At 38.4% G+C, this 26,789-nt stretch overlaps 1 protein-coding gene and 1 long non-coding RNA gene across 5 annotated transcripts in view; one reads left to right on the top strand and one right to left on the bottom strand.

Moving 5' to 3' along the window:
- LOC111774725 (uncharacterized) lies at positions 1-26,669 on the bottom strand. Its single transcript, XR_002809891.2, has 5 exons — positions 26,293-26,669; positions 25,138-25,240; positions 23,537-23,686; positions 14,292-14,376; positions 1-158 (listed from the first exon to the last, which is right to left on the bottom strand). It is a non-coding gene; the product is annotated as an uncharacterized lncRNA (long non-coding RNA).
- The window catches only part of CHST9 (carbohydrate sulfotransferase 9), a 250,381-nt gene continuing 250,075 nt past the window's right edge, over positions 26,484-26,789 (top strand). The window contains exon 1 of one of the 4 annotated variants that reach the window (XM_023647597.2): positions 26,484-26,789. The gene's annotated coding sequence lies outside the window, so the exon portion shown is untranslated. The other 3 variants (XM_070275596.1, XM_023647598.2, XM_023647601.2) reach the window with 3 other exon arrangements.

The raw sequence follows: 26,789 nt of genomic DNA, 5'->3' as shown, positions 1-26,789 counted from the left end.
CTTCTAACCTCAGGCGTCAATGTTTCTTGCCTAAGCGTTCATAGAATTTGCCCCTTCTTGCTCCTCAGGTTGAATTAACACGGTATCATCTCATCAATATGGTGGACCAGCTCAACGTTTAAAGGAATGTCCAGATGATCAAGGTCCCTTGGACTGTACTATGAAAGACAGTAGGAGAGTAAACAAAAACCCAGGACAAGACCTTTAATGTGTACTGGTCTCAGTTCTAAGTGAATGCCAGCTTCTGGTTCTACTTGCTTGTGGTGATTGAAAGAACTCAATTACCAGATCAGTAGTAGCATGATTTGTTCTATAAAGATAGCACGTCTGGCACTGCAGCTGAGATTAGGCTTAATTCTTGGTTAAGTTTACAATAGTCTTTTGTCACTCACCATTATGCATCTATTTTTATCAAGAGTGAGACTGATGATTTAATTATTTTTAATGGCTGAATAATATTCCATTGTGTGTGTTTGTGTGTGTGTGTATCACATTTTTTTTAACCATTCATCTACTGATAGATACCCGATGGACACTTAGGTTGCTTTCATATTTTGGTGATTGTAAATAATGCTGCAATGAACATAGGGGTGCATATATCTTTTCAAATTAATGTTCTTGTTTTCTTCAGATAAATACCAAGAAGTGGTACTGGTGGATAGTATGGTAGTTCTATTTTTAATTTTTTCTCACATTCATTTACATAGTAAAATGATCACCCTGATAAGACTAGTTACCATCTGTCAACCTACAAAGTAATTACAACATTGTTGACTATATTCCCTGTGCTGTACGTTACATCCCCATGACATTTATTTTATGACTGAAAGACTGTACCTCTTATCCCCTTCACCTATTTTGCCCTTTCTCCCACCCCACTCCTTTCTGGCAACCACCAATTTGTTGTCTGTATCTATAAGTCTGTTTCTGTTTTGTTTTGTTTGCTTACTTGTTTTGTTTCTTTAGATTCCAAATATAAGTGAAATCATATGGTATTCTTCTTTTTTGTCTGGATTATGTCACTTAGCATAATACCCTCTAGATCCATGTTGTCACAATGGGAGGATTTTATTCTTTTAATACAATATTGTATGTCAACTATACTTCAATAAAAAAAATTAATAAAAATTAAAATTAAAAAATCCAAAAATCCACTAGGGGCTGGCCCTGTGGCCTAGCAGTTAAGTTTGCTTGCTCTGCTTCGGCGGCCCAGGGTTTCACCAGTTCGGAGTTCGGATCCTGGGTGTGGACATGGCAGCACTCATCAAGCCATGCTGAGGCAGCATCCCACATGCCACAACCAGAAGGACCTACAACTAGAATATACAAGTACGTACTGAGGGGCTTTGGGGAGAAGAAGAAGAAGAACAAAAAACTCCAAACCATTTTAAATGCTGAAAAAAAAAGAGTGAGACTGCTGAGTTAAATAGGGATGTAATGAGGATCCTTTAAGTCCTCGAGGATGGCCCTAAGTGCTGCCATTTCTCCAGGGAACAGCTTTGCTTCCAATGTCCCCTCTTGACCAGGAGGGAAGTGGCAGTTTCAGGGGCTTCCACTGGGCCTTTCCTATCATGGTTCTTACGCCACAAACCAGAGAATCAATCTGAGGTTTCTTCCAACTGCTAAGTCTATCAAATCACACTACACACTCAGGATCTAGGGAAATAACCCAGGTGGGTCTGTGGACTCAGTAGACCCACAGTGAGACAGACTTGGGCCAGGAATCCGTTGATCATCTGGTTTCTGTACGACTAATCCCCAACCCCTCAGAGGGGGCATGATGGTGTTTTGGGTCCCTGATGTCAGTTTCATTCAAATGCTGTATCCAGGAGGCCTAAAAGGATTTGCGTACTTCCTTGTTCTCAGTGTTCAGATACTCTAGAAATGGTAGCAGGTCCCTTTGAGGAAGAGTTGGGGGAATTGTGCCTGATGCCTCTTGCGATGTTACAGAGTTTTTCCTAAAGGAACCTATCCTCCCATGCAATTAATGGTTTCTTAGCCTGAGAACTGGCTAGGTCTGGAAACTGGGCAAAGGGTCAAAATTTTCAACTGAGGAGCTGAAGTCATCAACTCTTGATCCTTTTTGGTTAGAGTGGTGAAACAGCATTTTCATTGTCTGCCCATTTACCTTGCCTCTAAGAACACCATGGTCCATTAGCCATTGCTACAGATCCCTGCTGTTCAGAGCCCTGGTTGCCATTCCAGCCCTGCTGCCCTTTTCAGAATTCCATTCTCCTTGCCTCTGATGATGAAGTGCAACTACCTGATTTTGCTATTCAGAAATCCTTCTCTGGTGACACGAGGGAAACCCATTTCCATAGTGGTATTCCCTATCATCAACAGTGGCCAATGGAATGAGTTGTCAGATTTAGCAAGAAAAAAAAAGCAAAATGATGTCAGTTAAATTTGAATTTCAGATAAACAGTGAATAATTTCTTAGTGAAAGTCTGTCCCAAACATTGCATCCTGCACGTTATCTGGCAGCCCTTCTTACACAGGACTTGTGAAATCTTCACAGCATTAGAGAAAGGAGTGTCCTCTGGGCCCTCCCAATGCGTATAGGCAATTGGTGGGATCTCTGGTCTTTCCTAATATTTATTCTATCACAACCAGCTCTCTGAGCCTTTGGCCTCTTCCTCAATACTTTGCCAAGGAAGTTCTGGCATCACCATCTTATTTATTGTTTGCCACTGTTTTTCCCAAGCGGTAAGGAGACATCTCAGCAGTACAGGTCTCCTCGGCAGGATATTAAATCCTCAGCCTGGGAGAGCACCCCTGTGGCAATAAACTCTCTTTTATCCAGTCTTACCTTCCATCCCTCGCCACAGCCCAGATCATCGAGATCTCTTCCCAGGCATGTTTCCTGGCTCATCCTGGTACATTTTGGCCAGATCCTGCAGCTCTTTCATTAAATAACCCCTTTCCTCCCATAGTAGGCCATGCTGAGATGCGGCCCTGGCTATTAGTCCAAAAGCAGAAAGGAGAGGTGGGAGTAGATCTTGAGGAAGATTAGTATCATCTTGAAAGTCATCTGCCTAAGGTGGGTCTTTGCGTGGTCTTCAGACAAGGGGGAGTGTGACACTTCTCCCAGCTCAGACGTTTCAGGGAAATCTGGGGTTCTGAGTCCTCCAGTGCATCCTCTCAATGTCCCCATCCCGGGTCTCAAGGTCCCAATCATTCTTCATCAGAGCTCTGATTTTACTACAGAAGGCCCTGAAATGAGCCTTCTAGATAACACAACTACTCGTCCCATCAGATCCTGGCTTGATTTTTCAGCACAAGCTACCCTCCAATTGCAAGAAATAAAGATCCCTCTAAATACTGCCATAAAGACTTTCTGGATTTTACCATTCTTTGAGATGATAGTTGGGTGACCTGAAGCTTCCTTCAGTACTTCACTTAAACTTAGCAACAATCAACTAATGCCACAACGTCTAGTTATCACTGTCCCTTCATCTCGCAGAATATTACAGATACTTCATAAGCCAGTTCGTCCTCTTGAACCTGCATCTCATTCTATAGCTGAATTCTTAGGAATGGTGATGCTATGGCACACCACAAGTTATCACCTCACTACTCAACTTCTAGCACCAACTGTCAATTTGGATTCTTCCAGAAGCAAACCCCTCCAATGATGATTAGATTACAAGTAGTTTATTTAGGACGTGATCTCAGGAAACTGGGAAAAGAATGAAGAAGGGAGAGAAAAAAAGGAAGGCAGCCAATAAAGGATGTATTAGCAAACAAGTTACCACCTTGAGCGTGTAAATTCCAGTGTAGAATTCAGGCCCCAGTGTTATATCTACTGAGGATTAGGGAGCTGGGATGTCGATTCAGCAGTCCTCTTCACTGGTTGGTTGAGGGCTGCTCCAGACACAGGAGAAGCATTAATTCTCCAGCACTTCTGGCCTGCCCCAGGAGGGGTCGGAGCAGTGATGCAGACAGATGCTGGCAGTTGGAAGCTCATGGCTCACACTGAAGCCGTGAAGCCTCAGGAGAGAGGGGTGGGCAGCAACAGTATCTTCCACACAATGTACCAGAATTTTCCAAGACCTGACTTATTCAACAGATCCTGGTCTCTTTGGAGACTGATGTGTATATGTATTTTTACTTTTTTTATTTAAAAAATTTATTTACTTTCTTAATACTAAATCTGTTCATCTGGTTCAAATAAACAAAATTTTAAATGGGGACATAGAAATATGTCTCCTCCTATTTCTCTCTTCAGAGACTTGTTTCCTACCTCACCCCTCACAGGGAACCACTGTTATTTGTTTCATAGTTTCAAATATATTCTTCCAGAGATTATATTAGGTATAAATACATATTCTCCCTCCTTCCTCTCTTTGTACACAAATGGCAAAAAAACCCCATATATATTATTTTCTATCATGTTTTTTCTACCCAGCAATGTGGTGGTGATCTTTCCATGTCAGTCCATCAGTATATCGGCTGCGTAGTAATCCAACGTATAAAGGGAACATAATACAATTAAGGAGTTTACTAAACATGAGCATTTAAATAGTTTTCCATCTTTTGTTACAAAGATTCTGTGAATAACTTTAAAGGCAAGTCTTTTCACATATGTGAAAGGATATCTACATGTGTGAGTATATCTATAAAGCAGAAGTAGAATTGGTGTATCAAAGGCCAGATGCTTTCTAAATTTTGATAGTGATTGCCCAATTGTGCTTCTAAAGGCTTTAAGGAATAAAGCTCTCTAAAAATTTGAATGAATTTTCTATTATTCCTCCTTTCTGTAGGGAAATCTGCACTTCTTTAAATTGGTAGGACAAGTGAGTAAACACTTCGGGAAAATATCCTTAGTCTGTAAAATACTCAATGATGTTTTGAAATTGCCAGTGGTATTTTTATGCTAAAGAAATGCCCAAAGCAAAGATTAAAATAATTTAGTTGCTACTGTGTATAAATAATTGATAAGATCCTTGGAGAAAAGAATTCTATTTTTAGAGGATGAATATGGAAAAATTTGACAGCTTTTTCTTAAAAACAAAGGAAGCCCATTTCGGCATGTCTGTTCTGACAAATCATGTAATAGTTTTGTGGAATAAATCATCTGTGTGACTCCTCACATTTTGAACACCAGTAATAAATACTGCAATTGATAACAATTCTAAATAGGCTCATTTCTTAGTCAGTATTTGAGGTTGAATTTAACAACAAAAAGTCAGTTGCTATTTTGTTGTTGCTGAAGAATTATTTTCTATAAATTATGGACGCAGAGGTTTTTCTTCATGAAACTGTTGACATCATTGCCAGAATTTATCAAAAAGCATGTGGCAAAAGGAGACTTTAAGTGCACTTTCTTTGATTTAGACAAGTCACCCTCACTATCCACTTCTGTTGGAAAAAGGAAATTAATTCCTTACACTCTCCTCAGGCTGAAAAGATAGTCTACACACCCAAATCCTTCTCTTTCCGCCTACAAGATTGATTAATCTATAGCATAAAAAAAATGTAAATCTTTGGGGATCTTGTCACTTTTATGATCTGTAGAAGATGAATTCAAACAAGATTTCAATATTGCTTGGCCCTCTGGCCCCAAAATAATATAGCCATGTCACCAGGGGAAAGTCTGCGGGAACATGCTGTGCTGTAATAGTTTACAGATTCATAAAAAGTATTGATCAAGCTTTGCTTCCTGTAGCTCTAAATAGAGTATTAAAGGATTTTATCTTCTAGACTATAGCAGCCCAATAACGCTAAGCATGGCAATGAACAAACACATGGAAATCAAATACAACCAACAAACACAAAAGCACCTGGCTTTGTATTTAACTCAACTTATCATCAAGTTAATGGTGCAGTCATGTAAAGCTTCTCCTTTTATTTAAATAACGAGCCCTTTTCTGATGGACAGCTTTATGCTTGGCCACACTGGCTGTTTGTAGAAGCAGAGCTGGTAGGCAAGCCACGGCAGAATAATTTGTATAGCTTCAACAAAATTCCAGAAAGCATCCACCCACTTTTTTTCTGGTTATAACTTCCCTTCCATTTTCATAAGTTTTGCTGGTGCACTGGGTATTGAAAGATTGATGACATCGACATGACAACGGTGCTGACATTTCAACCTAGTTCTAATTCTCAAATTCAAAGATCAGATAATTCTAGACTCTTACTTTCTGAAACGGGCTTTCAACAAATCACAGTAACATTTAACTTTCATTCATTTTTCTGAAATTGTAACTATGAATTTTTTTTCCACAGGTAATGTGGTGTGGCTTTGCCATTGCAGTGCCAAATGTTCTCCACATTGCTTAAGATTTTATTTCTCCCTGGTCTACTGTCCTTTTAAATTTAGGTGTTTTTGTAGATATTTTCATTGGTTAGAAAGAGATCCAAGAATGGCAAAAATCTTTTACCATTCTTTGACAAGAAAACTTCAGTTATATGAAGGAGCTATTTCAGATCAAATAATATCTGCACTATTGTCAATAGGGATAAATTCTGTAAGTAAATTTACGTGTGTGCTATTGTAAAAGTCCAGAAGTCTCTGATTCTTTTGATATGGAATAAAATATAAAGATGTCAGTCGACTTGCATACATAACCCCAAATCTATTTATCAAGTTATGTTTCCTAACATGTAGATAGTCTCAAAGAAGAGGGATACCTCTATATTTTCTTCCTTTGGGAGGGAGTGGTGAGTAGGGAGGGGCTGAGGTACTGGGAATTCTCTGGAAAAGGCACATCTCCTTCATTGTTTCATCAGAGAAAGACCTAAAACTTAACTGCTAAAAATGTTATTTGCATTTTGCATTTTTGCAACACTTACTATTCACTAGTGGTTAATAGGTATTTAAACATTTCTCTAATTAAATCGGGAAAACAACTAATCTTCACTATTAACGATTTTCTTAAAGAGGCTTTCAACAGAGCATCAAGGCAATTAGTGACAACTTATTTACCTCCATACATGAGAGAAATGTTGTTTTTCTCAATAGTCATTTTATGGTAGATTCAGGTATGATTTTTATTTTTAGTGTTGATGAAACCAGACTTCTTCTTGGGTCCACACGAGAGAATAATTTCCAACTACACTGAGCTCAGAGATTATCTTTTATCTTGAAGAAATAAATTCTCCATCAAATAATGCACATATTTTTAATGGAAAATCAATATCACTTCGAGAAATAAATCTTTCATTCTCAAAGATATACTCTGAACTTAAAGTGAACGATGAATTAACAACATCTATAACTTTACTAACATAAAAAATTACCACAGGTGCCAGCCCGGTGGCATAAAGGTTAGGTTCACAGGCTCTGCTTCAGCAGGCCAGGGTTGGGAGGTTCAGATCCTGGGCGCCAGCCTAGCACTGCTCGTCAAGCCATGCTGTTGTGGCATCCCACATAAAACAGAGGAAGACTGGCACGAATGTTAGCTCAGCAACAATCTTCCTCAAGCAAAAAGAGGTAGCTTGGCAACAGATGTTAGCTCAGGGCCAATCTTCCTCACAAAATAAACAAACAAAGTTGCAGTGAAGATGCTTAAACAGCGTAATAAGGTGGTATACAGATCCAGTAGAAAAATTTTGCTGTTTTCAACCATTTCTGTGAAAGTAGCTACACAAATGAATATTCTTGAAAAGACAGCTCACGAATTTTAGATTGTACACACACTATATAAGCAGATATATAACCCGGACTAAGTTCCCTTTTCTGTAAAATGAGGAAGTTAAGATAGAGGTTTTCCAAGATTCCCCTAAGTCTATAACTAGTCTCATCACAGAACATTGGCTGCTTATGCCTCATGGTCCAGAGCTCATCATTTGGATGTCCCACAGGAGAAGGTGTAGCTGTGTTCCTACTCCCCGTTTGGCCTTCTCAGGCAAATTTAATCAGGCCTAGCTCAGACTGCTCAGATCCACAGGGGGATCCATGGTTCCACTGGAAATCTGCCTTCAGGAGGTTCTGCATTTCCCCATTTTTCAGGACAACATCTGTCCAAAACACAAACATGTAGAAATGCAGGGTCTTAGGCATACATTCTCAAACCAGGCCTCTAGCTTTCTCTAGCTCTACTTTGACTGGTAGTGAACACTCCTGGAGCGGAAGCTAGCGGGTGACACACATAGCTCCTTGGCTGTCTGTAGCTTCTTTAGAAGTGTAATCACCAGCAATGCTCGAACAAAATGCCCATCAACCGACTTCCAGGTCTCCTAGAACATGTCCAAAACTAAAAGAAATGCAATGTACTGCCTCCAGGAAGTGCTATGAAGCGACGGCGGAAACTAGGCTAAAGGATTACTAGTTCCAACAGTTTCTTTCAATCTGCTGATCATTTTTTATTTACTCTATCTGCTTGATTAAAATTTCTCTGCCTTAATGATTAGGAGTTGTTTAATTCTGTGTTTAGTTACTAAATTTGTTACTCAAGTTTCTGAGAAGTATAGACCCCTTAGCCTGGGTTAGAAGCTACATCCTTTTCAACAGATTTGGATGTCTCTGCAACTTATTAATGGGTGGAGAGTTACTTTTGTTTCTTCTATCGCATAACTTCATGACTAGTACATGCTAAGCCACTTGTGGGAAATACACATCATCCTGTGTGATTGCCCTCAGTAGCAAAAGTAAAGGCAAAAAGGGAAATATTTGATACGGTATTCATGTGTCTTTTTGTTGATTACCATAATTTAATAGTAAATTTAGTAAAGATTAACTTACTACTTTTTTTCAGTATATTTTCTTTTTATAACTGACTAAGTCCACAGTGTTACAGATAATCAGTACCCTGACCCATAGCTCCTCCTTTCTGTACATCCGAATGAACCATTCTTTTATTGCTTAGATTGGAAAATAGAGAAAACACAAAGACTTTTACTTTTAATTTGTTTCTTTTGCATCAGAAGATCAGTATTTGGTAGATACAGCAAATAAATAATAACGAAAAAATATGTATGTATGAAAATTAAACCTTAAACATCTAAATAAAGTTATAAAAATTAGAATATAAAAGCAAAACACTAATTTTAACAGGACTTTGCACTTATTTATTTTATTTGATGATAATAGAAAATAATAATGTAAGATAAATAACTTTATTTAGAATGCAGAATATACCACAGTGAGAACAGCGTCTTTTTCAGCATATAAAATATCTTATTCCCTTCCAGAAGTAGAAAAGAATTCTAACTGAGAAGTGTGGCACTGGGTAAATTAGAAAATAAATATTTCAACTTATATATTCAGAGGAGAAAGATGTGTAAGAGGCTGAAGAATGATCAATACCGTTCAATGGATTATCAAAATCCTGAGGCATTTGTTCTGACACTTTATATACGTGCCAGCCTTTGTCAGTCGGCAAACTTTCGTCAATAAATAGATTGCAAAGAGAGAGAACGAGCGAGAATCAAAGCTTGGCTTACTTTATTTATTTTATTTTCTGGCCTTACTCGAATTTTCTTTATTGTTTCATAAGCGAATGTCCTTCCTTATCCTTTGCCCAACCTCACCTGTTTCATCTATTTATGATACGTGACACTCCTATGACTTGTCTTAAAATCCTGCATCCTGCTTTGAAGTTAAAGACAGAGAGATGGAGAGAGGTTTTCCAAGACCCTACATGGGGATTACACAAACTAGTACTAAGATTTTGATATAGGGTTAAATCACTTGAAGCAGTATGTAAAATATTGAGGTAGGTATTTTCATTTTGTTTTGTTTATAATGTTTTTCTTTCTCTCTTCAAAATAAAAAGGTTAATTGCATTGAGGAAGCCTATAAGAGAAACAGGAGAAATAAGTTTTTCCTCAGAAATGGTCATGACTCCCATTTAATATTAATAGCATAAAACAATTTAGCTTCTTAAGGAAACAAACCATGCACTCCTATACTTTTAGGATAAGTGTGAGATTTCTTACCATTCAGAGAAACATATTTCACTTCTTTTAAGATGTAAAGGTGTTTTATGGGGTATTCCTGGGCTCTAAGAATACCTGAAGAATTCAGTAGAATATCAAGACAATGGGAAACTGATTAACTACTTTTGATATTTCTTGAATGCCTACCCTGTGCCATGTTAATTTCTATAATAGCTCTCTCTGAGATAGTCAGCAAAGTTCTAACTTGCAGGGTATAAAGCTAAAGCTTTATCTAATTTCACTCCTTCCATTAACCCATGCTGCTTTCCCAAATACGGAAAACTTCAGCTAAGCAGAGGGACAGCGCAAATATAACATGTGCGAGACGCACACAGGGAAAATGCCTCCTTCAGATGCCATTTTGCCAGGAGGAACTTAGATGTCGGTCCTCTCTGAGGACCTGTGTCTTTAGTGTAAACGACAGTTGGGCTCCCATCAAATAACATTACTTTTTGCAAGAGAAACTTGCTGGAAATTTTATAAATACATTAAAAGAAACTGCTGTTAGAAATTCAGCTCACATTATGGACGACATAATTTACTCTCCAGCTAAACTAAGTATAATTTCAGAGCCAGAACTTGGAAGGCAATGGTAGGATGCCACCAGAACATGGAAATGGGTTATAAATTTGTCGTTGAGGAGACGTGAGAAACAACTTATTTAGTATCCACAAGTGTATCTACTATTCATGACTGGGATTAATTGGTGAGAGAAGTTACTAGAGCTTTATCAATGACATTAATCTCCAGAAAAAAATGAGTCAGTAAAAGAAGGTCGCATACTCAGAATTCAGGGGGAAATTATAGTGGTGATGGATGAGGGGAGGAGAAGAAAGTCTAAAAATTGGTATCCAAGTCTTTAATAATGGCCCAGGAAACAGGGCATCCTGATAAATCCAAGTGCATGATTCAAGCTCTCTGTCAGGTGGATGTCTTTGTTACAGATGGATACATCAATTCTCACAACATGGTATTACGCTAGCCACAGGGAGAGTTAGTATGTAAATAAACCACTTGGCTTCTTTCCATAGTTTCTATCAACCCTCTGAAAATAGTATGAATTACCTTGTATTCTTTCCTAGCTTTCTGTCTTATTCTGTCTGGGCAGCTATATTTCTTGTTGAAAATAAATACAGTTACATCTGAGTTTTTACAAGTGCTCTGTCTTATCAACTCTGAATGCACTAAAGAAAACACAATTTCTGTGTGCAAGCTCAGGACTAGTACAACTATGATGGTCCATTTCAAATAATACTATTCTGAAAGGTGCAGTCTGGTTTCACATATTTGGTATATAAAGTATGTATTGTGTGGGGGGGTGTGTGTATGCATATAGAAGAACAATGTTGGTCTGACAATACAGTTTTCAACTATAGACCAACGTCCTTCCTCATGTATAGCCTGCCTGTGTGTCTTTGAAGCTGAGCCATCAGTCTACACCACATACCATCAGTCTATACCTCTATCCCTTCTCATCGCTGCTTCCTACTGATCTTCAGGACACTTGGTGTTTGGCTCATAGCCTTACTTTCAACCATACATCCTGCCGCAACCTGCCAAAATGCTCTTGGTTAAGAACGATGTAAAACTGATGATTCAGGCTCAGTTTAAGCTTCAGAGGAACTTGGCTAAAAAATCTAACCAACCAGTACAAAAACTGTAGGTCAGAGCTATAGGTGAGGTGACCTGGCTACCTGATGTAGAGTGAGAAAACTGCCAGGTCACAGAAGCCATAGCCTTATGTTTGCTGGCTTTGGAGCCATGAGGCAGGAGGAAAGAACAAGCCAGCACTTGCTCTGCGTCAGTGAAAGATGTGTGGCCTGTAGTGTTCCAGTTCCCAGTATGGCAGCAGAGCGATAGCGGGATGGCTTGCCACTACATCCCATCCAAAGGCCACTTCCTTTCTTAACTGAAAAATAAAAAAACTGCAGTCTGAGATTCCCCTGTTGTCCATGTTTTATTTTCCTCAGTCTCAGCCAGAGAGTTTCCATTCAGATGCCTGAGTAGACTGGCCTCCTCTTTCTGCACCTGCAGCCTGAGTTAGCACCTCCCGGGTTGAATTAACATAACACCAAGATCCTGTGTGTCTCAGTTTTCCAATTTTACAAAGGTTAATAAAATACACAAAGACGTTGATGTGCCAACTAAATACCCTAAATATTGAGAATTAAATACAAATTCCCTTATCCCAAGCTGGAATGGGATATATTGCCCATTGGAATACGGGAAAACTGCGTATATTACCCCACACTGCTGTTATCAGTCACGCCACCTGAAAAACGAGATCACGTAAGTGGTAAAACAAACTAATGAACAACAACAACGACAAATTTCTGTGATTCACCGTATTAAAATGCCAGTAAATTTGTGCCCATTGTTCAAAATCTCTTAACATGTGAGGTACTAATAATTTAGAATCTCCACTCACTTTTAGATTAGGATTGCATTTCTGTAGGTGTTATCCTCATCCACTTGATGTTTTCCACTTTCACTGAACAATAGGGATCTAATTCTATTTAAATGTCGGTCATTGGCCAACGTCCCTGAGGGTCTATGTCAGTTCAAACTGATTTGTTTATTGCTCGTTATGAAAGTGACATAATTGTTGAACATTCTCAATCTCTGAAGTGCTAAAGTTTAGACAGTAAACTTCCACATCTTAATCATTTGTATTCCTATAGGCTCAAACTATTTTCGCTAGTATTTTTTACTTCAAAATCTGCAACTTCAACCTGTGCAGCATTTCTCCAAAGCATATTCCACAAAAATGCCTGTAGTATTGCCAGAAACTGCCAGCAGCATTTTAGGACTTCACAAACCACCTGAGCTCCCTGAGTTTTGGCAGAGAGAGGAACACTCTCCAGGTTTAGTGCTCTCTTCCCAATTTTGCTTATTACTTTGAAGTTCTCTTCTTTGTTCACTCTTTTGATAATGTCACAACTCTCAAAAATACAATCCGTTTGGAGCAATTTGGGATGAAAAGGGTAATCAACGACCTTCGCCATTCAGCTATTTCATACCCGGCCATTTGCTGTGTGACTTTTCAGTCCCTTTGCCATTTACAATAGGCAGAATTCTAAGACAACTCACAAGATTCCCAGTCCCTGGTATACGCACACCGTCTCCTAGTTATTTAGTGAAACACTAACTGAGGTACTGCAGAGAAAGGGATTTTGCATATGTAATTAGCTCCAAAATCAGTCGACTGTCAGATAGAGAGATTATCTAGGTGGGCCTGATCTAATCACACGAACCAGTTAAACATAAATCCAGAGTTAGAGAGAGACGGTGAGAGAGAAAGGGGTCAGAGACACTGGACGTGTGATAAAGAATTGACAGGGAAGAGATTCTTTGGTGATGGCTTTGGAGATGAAAGGGACCATATGTAAGGAATGTGTGTGGCCTCTAGGAACTGAGTGTGGCCCCCAACCTACAGCCTGCAAGGAAATGGGGACATCAGTCCTAGAATCACAGGGAATTGAATTCTGCCTATGGAAGTGGGCCCTGGGCTCCAGTTGAGAATATGGGCTGGCCAACACCTTCATATCAGCCTGCAGGATGCTGAACAGAGAACCCAATGATGGATGATCAGACTTCTGACCCAAAGAGCTGCCAGCTAATAAACGACTGCTGGACTAAGCTGCGAACTGCGTGGTAATTTGTTACATAGCAATAGAATCAACTATTCTTCAACTATTTCTTGTCTACCAGTTTACCAGGCAGATTTCAGAGAGCTTGCCTCCCACCTTACTTTTTAAAGTTCTTACCAGGGATTTGAGCTCAGAATTGAATTCTACATACGGAAAAGGGTGGTGGGGTGAGAATGTAAGGAGCATATCTAAGCCTACGGTATTTCCATGTGAGGCCTTATAGCCCTTATAATGATTCCTAAAAACTTAGTTTTCAAAAGCAAGAGAAATCATGACCCTGTCTACTCTGCAGATATAAAATATAACCAATTTTTCCTTTATCAAATGTATAAAAGCTTTCTCTAAATGCTTTGATAAAAACAGTTACTTCACCATATAACTAGTCCATTGGGTCTATACTTACATATATACATATATATACCATTTGAGAATTTTTTAAGCAGTATATTTCATTTTCTAAAATATATAATATGTAGACTATAATTCTATATTACATATATATTTGGGGTTATAATTAACAATAGAGGAAGTAGTCAGATATGTTAACTCAGTACATAATATTTATTGTTGAAACTACTCAATTCAATAGGGAATATTTTAGATACCAATCAAGAATTAAGACAATAATGAGCTAGTATTCCCAAGATATAACTATTTAAGGCATAAACATTCATGGATAAAAGAAAAATGGAAAAAATAATGTTAAGAAAAATAAATGACTTTCTCTACTAGTGTATGGAAAAAATAAGTGTTACTCACCAGTGTATTATGACAGCAAAAAATAGGAAGAATAATGCCATCAGGGACACAACATGTTATTCACTGATTAAACCTCTTTAGGGACCTATGAACACACACAGATGACCCAGAATAAGCTTGAGAGAGAGAAAATGTGGATGAAAACATGATAACCACCTACAAACATTTGAACGTTGAACCTGAAATAGAGCTATATATCATTTCACTCCAGCTACAACTAAAAGTGATAACAGGACTTTACAAAGGGTCATTTTAACCCAATCTTGTATAAAAGTCCTCAGTGAATCATCTATTCTCTTTGGGATTTGAAGACGATTAATAACTTAACGAGCTAGATTTCTTTAGTCAAAATAAATTTATGACCCTAGTCAAATTGAAGCGGTTTTTAGAAGTCTCTACTGCTGTTCCATCTTAAACATCTTTAAAAATTTTATTTCCCTAAATTCTTTCTATTAAAAAATATTTTTGATGATCTTTTGCGTTTCTAATAACTCTTTTTGGACATTTCTGGAACTAGTGCAATTTTTTTCAAGTCACCATAGGGATAATCAGTACAAAAATGTAGTAACATAGTAAATTACATTCCTATGTCCTAAAAAGGATAATATATTTCTTTGTGCAAAGCATAATATTTCACTGACCGAAAGGTAATATCATATCTTACTCATAGTTCAATGCTACACTGCCTAAAACTTAGATAAAGGAAAACATATATATTTAGATGCTAAGGATTGTAAAGATAGCATTTGCAAGAATTTTTAATTTGTAAAAAAGAGCAGCTCTGTGGAGACCTTTTAAATTAATTACTGGAACACCATACTCACCACAAGGGGCTGTTGTAAATTATTTTTTAAAATATTAAGTTATATGATTTTGTTCATTTGCCCTGCAACACAAAGCTGGTTTCAAAGCACATAATAGAAATCTAATATCGCTAAAGGCATATTATTTTTTAAAGGCAGTTGATCAATTCACGCAGCAAATATTTATTTTGGGCAAACTATATTGACAGGCCCAGTTTAAACCACTATAAAGACTACAATGCCAGTCTTCCATGAAATCTCTAACAATGGCTGTTCAGCAATAATAAAAATGCTTGGCTGGAATTCCTGAAAGGTTATGACAAGTTTAAAGTTCAACTTTATGTTGATAAGCAGAGCTATGTATATTCTGAAGTTCAGTTTGATATACTACCACCTGCATAGCCACTGGCAAGATTCCTGTAGATTACATCTCTCCATTCCCTCTGCTTTTCCACCATTCCTAGTGCTAAGGCGATCATTCAGGCCACTATCATCCCTTGCCTAAATTAATGCAACAGCCTCCTCACTTGCTTCTCTGCCTCCAGCCTTATGCATTTTCCACACTGCAGCCAGCGCGAGCTTCCTGAAGTGTTATTCTCTTGCTTATTACCTTGTTCTCCCCATATTTTTGTAATAAAGTTCAGATTCCTTAAAACAACATACAAGACCCCTGCAAACATTTGCAACTTCACATTACTCACTCTAGTGTATTATATGCTCTTGCCACACTGAGCTATTTTCTGTTCTGCGAACACGTCACGCTCTCTCTCACCCCGCAGCTCCTCAGATATGTTTTCTTATGGCAAAAAAGTCCCCCTTTCCCCATTCCCCCACTTTGTTCTCCATCCCATTCTTCAAATTTTAATTTAGTTGCCACTTCTGGAACTTTCCTTGATTCTCCCTGACCACTATCCCAAGGTTAAGGGGCCCTCCCATCTCCTCCTCCTAGCATTTCTTACTAAAACATGACTGTCTCTCATTGTTTTTCTCCAACGAATGTTCAGTTCCATGAGACCTCATAGTGTCACATCCTTCACACTAAACACAGTGCCTTGAGCATGGTAGACACCCAATAAGTAGGTTTAATGAGTGAGAAATGAATGATTAAATAAATTAATCAGGGAAGGGCTCTCCTTTCTTATCTGTTAAATAACATGATTGAACTGGAAATAGATTTATTCTTTAGTAGATAAAGCCTGGATTTATGATTTCTGTCTAGCTACAGAGGAGTCCAGGTGGCATGGTATTCCAAAACTGGGTACATTTAGGAAAGTTTAATAAGCAGACGATTTACAAAGATGTAGGCAGCTTTCAAAAAAATCATCCAAGAATAGTGTAGACCTCCAAGGCTAATGAAGGGATTGAAGGGGTGTGGAGTTAGCACCTTTAGGCCGGGAGGGGAAAAGAGACAGTGGTCCTAGGGCCCAGAGCAAGTAGCAGGTGTTTGAGAGTGGGGTAGCTCCCAGGAGCCACGACCTTTGGAAGAACATTTTAGCGCCTCCTAGACAACCTAGAAGAAAGCAAGCCTAGGGAATGGGGCTCTTCTGTCTCTCTGACGTCCTGTGCCAATATCCCGTTGGCAAAGCCCAGCTGGAAGCCGAAGGACAAGGAACTCTGTAAATACAGTCCAAACAGGTCTGCGCTCTGACACAGCGCAGGATGAGGAGGGTGACATTTGACATGGAGGGGCAAAGAGGAAATATTCACCACAGTGATCTAATGTTTCAAGAGTTGGCAAATAATGATTTTTATACAATGCACCAAGATAATGAACTGCTGTGTGAGCACAATTCTGAGTAAATGGAGAGAAACATGTCGTACAACCAGCTGGGAACAAGTATTGTAATCAGTGAGTTTCACTAAAACTAAAATAATCTGACCTTCTCATGTAAAGGTTAAAATTACTTTGCCTCATATGCTCCTTTTCTACCATGTTTCTAATCTTCTCCTTCCCAATCTAAACACCATATCATAACAAAATTCTATCACCCTTGAAGTTACCTTCCTTGAAACCATTGCCAGGTCCTTATATTATAGAAAAAAGGTCTCTAAGTACTGCAGACTTTATCTACTCTAGTACAAGAAACTAAGGATGCCGAATATGGGATTCTGCAAGTCTAGATTGCATGAAAATTGTGAAGTTCAAGGTTGAGTGGGGCTCACTGAGGTTCAATCTGAATAAATAAAATTTTAAATATCTTTCCTTTTAATTTTCAGATTTCTTACCTGCTGTTATGGGTTGAATTGTGTCATCCCAAAATTCATATGTTGAAGCCCTAACCCCCAGGACCTCAGAATGTGACTGTATTTGGAGGTAGGGTCTTTAAAGAGGTAACTAAGTTAAAACGAGGTCATGAGGGTGGGCTCTAATCCAGTATGACTGATGTCCTTCTAAGAAAAGATTAGGACATAGATAGGTACAGAGGGAAGACCATGTGAAGACACAAGGGAAGACAGCCGTCTACAAGCCGAGGAGGAGGCCTCGGAAGAAACCAACCCTGCCGACACCTTGATCTCGGATGTCCAGCCTCCAGACCTGTGAGGAAATAAATATCTGTTGTTTAAGCCACCCAGTCTGCATCACTTTGTTACAGCAGCTCTAACTAACACACCCCCATCATACCTCTTGCAATTTCAAGCTGACAAATTTCCTCCATAACTCTAGGATGTATTTTTCTCCCATGAATTATGTTGTTTCTAAGGGATTTGGACAGCCCACAATTTCATAATATGATTAAAACAACAGCGAAATAGTGAAAAAGGTTCCCAAATACCAGGAGCACAGCCAGTATTCAGGCAATGAGCTAGGGCCTGCTGTTTCCTGTCATCAGAGTCTGTGAGACCCACTTCATGGGCGTGCAGCTGCCGCTGGGTACTTTTCTTCAACAAAGAGTAAAAGCAAGCAAGACCCTGAGATTGCTGTTGTTTCAAGGTGTAAAAGTTCAAAGAAGGCCACAATTTTAGTAGGAACGCCAAGGATAAAAATGGAAAGAGACCTTGAGGAATCTTCCCTCTACAGATCACTTTAGCCAAATGAAAGATCCATTCATAATCATATGCAAAACGACACCAGAATTAATTATAGGACTGATTCTAAATTTCATCATATACCTATAGGGTGATTTACGATTTTTGTTAAAGACGTAAGTTAGAAACAAAAATAATTGACTTGCTATATTGTCTGTGTGTGTATGTGTGTGTAATTCAGACATACAAGGTCTTCATGTTATAATGAATAAACTAATTATTTCCACACACCTAGAGGTAGACCCCCATAGAGAATATTCCTCAAGGAGAAATAATTCTATTTTAAAAGATGTTACAATCCATGAAACAATAATACAACCTCCATATTGATTCAAACTATTGTTTATTTATATTCACTATCAATAAATCTAAGTCTGACTATGCTTAAAACCCTTTGGTGGCTTCCCACTACACACGAAATGAAGTGTAAATGCCTTATCATGTCCCACAAGCCCTCCATGAACTAGGCCCTATCACTTTTTTTAGCCTCAGATCATGTCTCACCTTGGCACAGCCCATTTGGCTTCCCTTCTGTTCCCTAAATACACCAAACTCTTTCTTATCTTAGGGTTTTTGCACATGTTGATCCTTCTACCCAGAATACTGTTCCCTAGGCACTTGTCTTAGTTTACTCTTTCTCAGCTTTAAGGACACAGCTCAAACATCACCTCCTTTCCTGAACTTCTACCTCAGTATCCCCTCTCTCATATGAATCCATATAACCCTGGGTATATCCTCCATAGAAATTTTCAATCTTTACTTATCATGTTTATTTTACGTCCTTGTTTAGTGTCCTTTTCCCACTAGAGCACAAATAGCAGGAAAGCAGAGATCTTGTTTTTCTTATTTACATGCCCATCCCCAGAGGCAACTGTGAACATGAGAGATGTTCAATAAATATTTGATAAATAAGTGAACAAAATATATGGTTTCCATACACACACACACATACATATATATATTATATAATCCTTGATGCTGTCAATCTTAGCCCATTGTCTTTAAAATATTTTTCATTTTTTTCAATCTTGAAGACAGCTTAATGCTAGATTATTTGGTCTTTTCCATGGATCTTATTTTAAGTTTAATTTGATTGCATCAATAAATAAACCATGCTTACCTACAGTACGGTGGGCAGTACACTTGGCACTTGATATAACCATGTAGTTTTCCTCCCGATTCTCTTTCCATTTTCCATATTTCTCTGAGATTATGGAGCTCAGAAGTGCAGAACAACTGGTAAGAATCTCCCTAGAATTTGCTTACCCTCAACACTTTTATCTGTAAATTGGAAATAGTGATACCAAACCTCTACACCTCTAATTCTGTTGGTGTTGTAGTTCTGTTTCCATTAACTTATCTTCCTAGCAACTCTTTATATTTATACAGTGGATAAATGTCATAAATGGTTATGCCACATCCTACTGAGAACTCTATTTTACTTTCCTGCACACAAGAAATACATGGCAGGAAAGAGACGGTTTGAGGAAAATTTTTTTCCTCATGCAGATACAATTTAAATCCTAAAACAAATGTTTAAAAGAGGCCAGTTTAATCTGATAAAGTGACAGGCTACCTAAGGTAGGCAATGGTATCTATAAATATTTACTAGTTCTTTCCATCAACAGACATGCTTTCTAAATATTCAAGAAAAGCAGGAAGGAATAATAAACACTGGGCTTTTCCTTTCCTTCCTAATTGGATGCTTTTTCATTGCTTGTAAAGATCAGATTTTGGCTGTCCTTTGCTCATCCTGCAAGCTATAGTCATTTTTTCCACCACCTATGATAATTCGTTACGGTTAAAAGTAATACCAGGTTACTGCATTTAATCCAAAGGGTAATTTAAAAGTTATTGCATTTAATCCAAAGGGCGATTTAAAAGTTTATTCATAGCTAGAGAGGGCCTGTTGAACATTTCATTTTTACACTTTAATTCCTGGTATTTACCACATTTACAATAAAGTCATCAAATTGGGACATATTTGTTCCTCCATGCCTCATGTAAAGCGTTTGCTCTCCTCCTGCTTCCTCATCACATTGAAACACATTTCACTTTTACCTCCTGTGAAAGTCTCTAGTCAGCTTGACAACAGACACGGGTGAGCTCCTACCCTGGGGAAGATATTTGCACATCTAACCCAGAGGTATAGACAGTGTTCAAAAGCTAATATACGGATATTTACTCCTCTGCTTTTAGTGGTGGTTGAAAAAAAATAACATGAGAGTTCTATAGTTTCAGGACATTTGCATAACGTATAAGAGATTTAGTACTTCATGAAGTGCAGTCAAATGTGTCTTAAAAATGCAGACTGAACATCTATGTGCAGATTTGTTAAATAGTCCTTCCACTTAAATTGAAAAATAAAACGTAAAAGGTGTATCAGCTATGATGTTGTGAAACCTTCTAATGTGGTCACTCAGCACTGAAAAATTACATTGAATCAATAACTACACTACTGATTTCCTCTGTGCACGGAGAATTTTTCAAAAGAACATTGGTATTTTGAAATTAAGAATTAAACTGCTCAGCGCAGTAGCTACAAGTTAGAATGTGAACCAAGAGAAAAGAGAGAAGACGACGAAGCACGTAAGAGATAACAGAGATATCATATCATTGAGGTATTTTTAATATCCTAACAATTAACTCATAAATGCTAAAACTATGATTCCCCATGAACTTAAATATGACAACATTTTGAGGGAGTTGCATGAAGACACATTTTTCCTTGGAAAGTTTATTCTTGGATGTCACCATGTGTTAGAAAAATGTATTGACTTTAGCCAAGAGATTATATCCAGAACTCATCTACTTTTACCTTCGTATCTAAAGTTCAATTACAAGCCAGAAATAGTGCCTTTTGTCCCCTAAAATAAGGCAGTCTTTCAAGTTTTAAATCCCACTGTCACCAATTCTCACAAATACAAAAGCAAGACAGTAAATATCTAATAGATATTAACTTTTTTCTTTCCCTCTTTTCTAAGTACTATGAGAGAATTTGTTTAAATTCTTTTTTGCAACGCAAGGGAAAAAAAGACTTTTAAGTAGAACAAATAGCCAAAATAGTGTTTAGAATAACTGTGTGTTGACAGAGATTCAGATGTGAAGAACTAAATAAACAACACGAGTTTAATGATCCCTGAATTAGTTCTGTTTTCAGCTATTTTGAATATCAACTTTAGAAAATATTTGTAATACATTTCTGATATTATATTCTAAATTTTATGAGGCTACTAAGTACAGGATTTTGTGAATTTTACACTAATTTTTTGATCTTACACATTCGTTTCAAAAATCATTATTTACCTTCATTTAAAAAAATTCCCCTGTTACCAATACACACTTTCAATGAACAGTGGACAAAAAGTCCTCAAAAAGGCTAGGACGGTCACCATGGTCTGTGTCCCCCAGGGCTGAATTGATATTAAATTTGGTGAGGTGAACCGTATATCACAAATACTCCCAGTGCTCGACAAGGAAATATTTCATCGTATGGGAGGGGTGGATTTAGAATTACTCTCTGCCCTCAGATGTCATATTTTATTGGGATACATCATTGACATATTCTCTTGATTTCATCAAATCTCTTACAACCTTGCTCGCTTTCTCTCTCCTTTTCAAACACAGACACAAACACAGACACACACACGTATATCATTGAAGAGAAATCATATAAAGCTATCTTGATCTTTCTTTTTCTTTTGCTTCCAGAAAATCTTTCTTTTTTTCCTGTAGGCTTAGCCTTTCTAAATTTAATGATATGTAATTGAAATTCATTAGTTATCACCTTATTAAAAGGGCCCACATCTTCTTAATTTTTGTATCCAAGGCACTAACACAGAGTGCCCACACTGACTGACAGCCATGCTTGGTAAATTAATTAGTAAAATATTTGTTAAGGAAGGCTCCATCACTCACTCTTCCCTAGACACCACTGAAACTTACAGTATGGAAGGCCCGTCATCAATTCAGACCATTGCAAATTACTTTTTATTTTGAGTTAGGATCTCTGAGTCATCTATCAATATCTCAACTGCCCATACCAAAAGCTGAAGTCACTTTGGAAAATAAAAATGTATGTGCCCAAATATTGCTATAGAGGAAAGTATTGCACTTTAGTGGTAACCTGTTCACATAGAATTTTCCCTATTTCAATCATCTATCAAAAAACATCAAAGATGTAAAATATAATTTCTTTATACAGAGGCACATTTGTATTTCCACATTGTATATATTTCCAATTTAGGTTTTTCTATAGATTAAACACTATATTATAAAATTTTAATAAGATTTCATCGTTCAGACTGAAAAGTGACTATTTGGAAAGGTTTCATTTTTTATTACTTTTTAAAGGAAATTCATACTTGCTTAGTTTAAGAAATTACATACATAACTTCCCCAGTGACTTTGATTTTCCTAAAATAACTGCAAGCAGTTCTTATTCAATCAACCAATCAATGCATATTTATTGACTTGCTCTATTTACCAAGACTATTAGGTGCTGACTATTCTAATTTATTTGACCTTGAATCATTGCTTTATTTGGGCCGCAGATACATAATAAAAATGGCGACATATCTTGTTTCATTTTTATTTATTTATAATTATCTTTTAGTTTTTCATCTGACTAACATTGTTTTGTCATATATTAAAGTTTTCCCTTCTTCAGGGCTCAGAGTTCTTCCTCACTTTATATTAATCCTATGCTTTCTCCAGTAATTTATTTTTCCCTTTGCATTCCCTTTGTTCGCAATAGTATTCTGAATACTTAATTTGTCCTTTAGTTATATATGTCTGGTCCTTGCTGTTATTCTTAATTTTTAAGAAAATAATCTCGTCCCTAAAAAAGTGTTAAAGACCGAGCTCAGAGAGTCAAATCTTTTTAATTTCCCCATCACACAATAAGTTGGCTCTACATTAAAGTGCAAAATTTGCTATACCGAGCTGGGTGTAGCAGGATCACTATGCTTCTAGAATCTTCCTAGACTGTAAAGTTTACTGCTTTGTCCTTTGCTCTACTTATTCCTGCTAATAAAGCCTTAAGACCTTTTCCTCTTAAATTTCAGAGAGGAAGTTCTACTTTGTATGATACCACATTCTGCATCCTGTAGGTCAACTTCAGCAAATCAGTCCCGCATTCCTCTAGTGTGCTCTCAGTTTTTGTTTTGAATTTCTTCTACTGAGGAAAAGCCTACACCAGCCTTTCCTTTTCTGATTAGAATTTGCTTTGAACGTCACTATTCAGGTAAATTGATTTGTGAAGTTGACTAATCATCTGAATAGCTTGATCAAAATAATTGACTGTGATCAGACGTCACAGAAGTTTTGAAGTTGGAAGGGTCATTAGGGCCCACCCAGTTCAATGCCTGCATGTGCTACAGATGATAAAACTGAGCCCAGGGAGAGAAGACTTACCCAGCTTCATGGCACCAAATCGAGTTCTTCAGTACTCTTTCCAGTTCATCTCATTAGCTTAAGCCAGGTCAGTGGGATAGCTTGTGTTCTCTTGTTTGTGAATCAACATAAATCATGTTCTTTCATTATTTTCCTTGTTTTACTCCTGCTCTACAGAATAAAAGCAAGAGAAGTTCCCACCGAATAAGAACAGAATAAGAGCAAGAGTAGTTTCCTATAGCTACCGGGCTATCCTCTATTGACTCCTAAAAATACTTCTTTCCAGGTAAATATATCTCTGTTTTCCCTCAAGGAAACAGTTGGAGCCACAAATAAGATGGCTTAGAGGTATCTGCAACCCCTATATGACCTTGTACATTGTGCTTAATGCACTTTTGCTGAATTATTATTTTGGCCATTCATTAAGCCAAGTTTTCACTGAGAACTGCGTGGTTGAAGAAAAGCACAAATGCGAAAACAGCAAGAGCTATCCCATAATAGTGCTGTACCCACACCTTAAAGTAGCTCTTTTGTACATAGACATACCAGGAAAATTTCCTTCCACACTGTTTTCCTACCCCTCCACCCCTATCTTCCTTACACACATTATTCATAAAAGGTGAGCAGCTCGTTGGGCTCCTTCTTTATACTATTAGTTACATTTTCAAAGTCAAGTTTGGCTGCATTTCTTATGCTTAGTCCAATATTATCTGTATTGTGATGATCAAGTCCCCCTTCCACAAAGGCATTCTTGCCATCAAATGTAACTTGAGATTTGATGCAGAAACTTCTTTTATGACTATGATTATTACTAACCTACACATTAAAGGATCAATGATCCATAAGCTTCACACTTGCCCCCAAACAGTCAATAAACATTTTAAGAAAATCAAAGAACTAAACAAAATTAATAGACCAGAGAGCTTAGAAACATGCTGTGAACCAATGTTTTAAAAATAACTCACTATGTAAAAATAAGCTTAGTTTACCTATGAAATTTAAAAAGGTGGTATTTTCACTTAAGCACATAAGTTCCAATCAAACGCTATGAGAAGATGCATCTTATACTGATGCCTGGTATGCACTTTTAGGCGATTCTTTGACGCTTTATTCATCAACCTTGGATATTCACAAAATTCAATTTCCTTAGTTATTAAAAATATTTTTAATGGCTTTGGACAGAGGTTCACAGTTCTAAGAGTTTAATTTGCTATGATAGATGAATGACATAGACTCTGAAGAATGGAAAATCCCACAATGGACTAGCAATGCCTAGCAGTACATCAATCAAGCAAATTCAATCAGAAGTTGACCTGACCACACCTAGTTTCCCCCATTAGCTACAGAAACTTTAAGAATTTAGAAGTAATCGAGTGATAATGATATTCTTGCTCCATCCCTTTATTTCACAAATGAGAAGGCACAGGCCACAAAAGTTGTATAACTTTCAGCAGCCAAGAAGTGGAGTCCAGATCTCCTGAGCCCGGCGGCTGGCATTTCTTCACTGCTCTGGTTACTGGATGGTCACAAGGCCAAGAGTTCATAGGACATGGAATGACATCCATGGGACCAAACCAAAAGTTACTAAGTTAAATTGTTTAATTCATTCAACAAGCACTCACCAATTGCCCACCAGTTAAATACAGCTCAGGGACACCACCTTGCTTCTTTAGAAGTCCAACTGCAGGAAAGGAGCTTCATTCCAGGGGTGAATAAGGACCTTCACTGCAGGAGGACAGGCATATCTGACTTAAGTGTTAATGATGAACCAGCAGACATATAAATTAAAAATAAAACTCTTACAACAGAAAAAATAAATCAGGCCCTGTTTCAAAGAACCCGGAATGGGACAAGCAAGTCCTTTAATAGCATTTCTTCAATGAATCAAAGATCACTACCACCCTACGTGTTATTCCTAAACCACTAGTAAGACAAGACCTGAAAATGTAGAAACCTGATAACATCTCAGTTTGAAATATATATACAATATCTCATAACGTAGCAATGAGATAGGCTTAACCATTTACCACTTGAAAAAAAAAAAGATTTTGGGCCTGCTGGTGGCATAGTGATGAAGTTTCCCAACCTGCTTTGGCACCTGGAGTTCACTCGTTCAGATCCTGGGCACAGACCTGCACACCACTCATCCAGCCATGCTGTGGCAGCGTGCCACATACAAAACAGAGGAAGCTGGGCACAGCTGTTAGCTCAGGGCCAATCTCCCTCAAGCAAAAAGAGTAAGATTGGCAACGGATGTTAGGTCAGGGCCAATCTGCCTCACACACACACAAAAATAGTGTTTCTTTGTTAATTCGTAGAAACCGCCTGAATCAATGCCCAATCAAGGGTCAGGTTAATTTTATTTGCCCCAGTTTGGTCAGATTTGGCACAACGTTTGGAATTAATTTTAAAATCTTTTAAATTTAAAGATTTAATCTTTTTAAATCTCAGTGAACTGTCTCCTTTAATGATTAAAACAAAAAAAGTATCCTAATCTTGGTTTTTGCAAAGCCCTTTACAAACTGCCAACTTCAGCTTGTTCGATTTTGAAATGCGTGGCCGGAGAGATCTACGAGGTCTCCAATCCTGGAAACGGCCACTTGGCTCTTTCGTAAGAAGACTGTGCCTTCCACGATCCTGCTACTGGACTCACCAGGGCAGATTCCCGTACTGCACCTTACGGACCCATTATCATTAATATAGATATTTTTTAAAAAATCTGTAAAGCAAGAGAAATTCTAAGACTTCGGAGTCAGTATTTGAGATAACCTACCAACCTATTGATTTGTCCTTCAGGTGCTTCTGGAACACCTGGGAAAGCAATCGGAGACAGGGCAGAGGTGAAGAGGGGAGGGTGAGTTAGGGAAGGAAGGGTGATAATTGCTTCCAGGACCACGAGTGGGTGGCACTGGAGCCCTGGGACGGGCCGGGGCTGGGAGGGAGGGCGAGTCAGCAGCAGAGGAAGGCCAGAGAGTAGGAGGAAGAGGCAACGACAAAGGCGGAGAATAAGAGGCAGAGCGGGCGGACGATCAACGCGGGAGGCGGAGCTGCACAGGCGGGCGGGCGGGAGCCGGGGCGGCGCCGCAGCCCCGCGGGCCGAAGGAGAGGGCGAGCGGCCGACTCCGCGCCGCCCCGCGCCCGGCTCCGCGCTCCCTCCTTACCCCCGCGGCCGCGGCGGGGCGGAGTCCCCGAGAGTTTGCCCCGGAGCGCGGGGAAGTTTCCTGCCGCCGCGCCGCTCCTGGAAACGCAGTCGGTGCCCGCGCCCTTTCGCCAG

Source organism: Equus caballus, chromosome 8 (assembly GCF_041296265.1).
Source record: "Equus caballus isolate H_3958 breed thoroughbred chromosome 8, TB-T2T, whole genome shotgun sequence".
NCBI classification, from domain to species: Eukaryota; Metazoa; Chordata; class Mammalia; order Perissodactyla; family Equidae; genus Equus; species Equus caballus.
The sequence above is the reverse complement of the archived record's forward strand: the minus strand, read 5'-3'. Positions and strand labels throughout refer to the sequence as shown.